Source organism: Propithecus coquereli, unplaced genomic scaffold (assembly GCF_000956105.1).
Source record: "Propithecus coquereli isolate 6110/MARCELLA unplaced genomic scaffold, Pcoq_1.0 Scaffold100, whole genome shotgun sequence".
NCBI classification, from domain to species: domain Eukaryota; kingdom Metazoa; phylum Chordata; class Mammalia; order Primates; family Indriidae; genus Propithecus; species Propithecus coquereli.
Genome location: NW_012133859.1, coordinates 4,590,570 through 4,591,497, shown reverse-complemented (window position 1 = coordinate 4,591,497; position 928 = coordinate 4,590,570).

The window sequence follows — 928 nt, the reverse complement described above, 5'->3', positions numbered from 1 at the left end:
TGCATATTCCAGCATTCAAAGTATCTACCAAAAACCCCAAGTCTCCAAGAACAGAGCTTGAAAAATACTGGGCTCAACTTATTTCACATTCACTTTTGCTTTGCTTCTGCCCACTAAACAGTAATGACATAAGCAAGTGTTTGTTGAAAATGACATTTAAAATAGAAGACAACATCAGCTGGGAAGTTCAGGTCTTGGTGTTTCTTTATTGATCTGCTTTTGAAGTCTTGCAATTGTTTCCAAAGGTGACCCTTGCCAAGTGAGGATGTTTCCTTGGCAACAGGAATGACTGCTTCCAGCATGTACAGAAAATGCATCTCTGCTTGTTTTGTACTCAACTATCACCCTGAGATGCTATATTGCTGCAAAGAAAGCAAGAACCTCTCATTTTTAAGTACCGGATTGGCTTTCCAGCTCATGGGCTGCACATTACTCTAGAAAACAAGGGGTAATGGTAATTATCTAGTAATACTTTCCTCATTTTACAAAAAGAACACAACCTCTCCATTGATGCATTTTTATTCTCCCTCCCTAATTACCCCACGTCTGCCTATGCACACACGTGGCGCGCGCGCACACACACACACACACACACACACACACACACACACACACACACACACGCCATGTTCTTTCTTCCTTCGTTTTTTTTCATTTTCTGTGTTAAATTTCTGTGCTGTTCAGGGCCAAAAACGGGCTGGGCGGCAGCAACTGACACTTGGTCAGCACGCATTGCCCAGTATTATTGCAAAAGGAGATGGAAAACTATAATAGAACTTTAAATTAATGTTGTTTATGATCAAGTCCCCCTTCAATTCACATTAGTTCATAGTCTTTTAAATATTATAGCAACATTTTATTTGCTGTGCTTTATGCCTCTGAAGAGCAATTTAAAAATATTTTTCTTGCTATAGAGGAAAATTCTTTA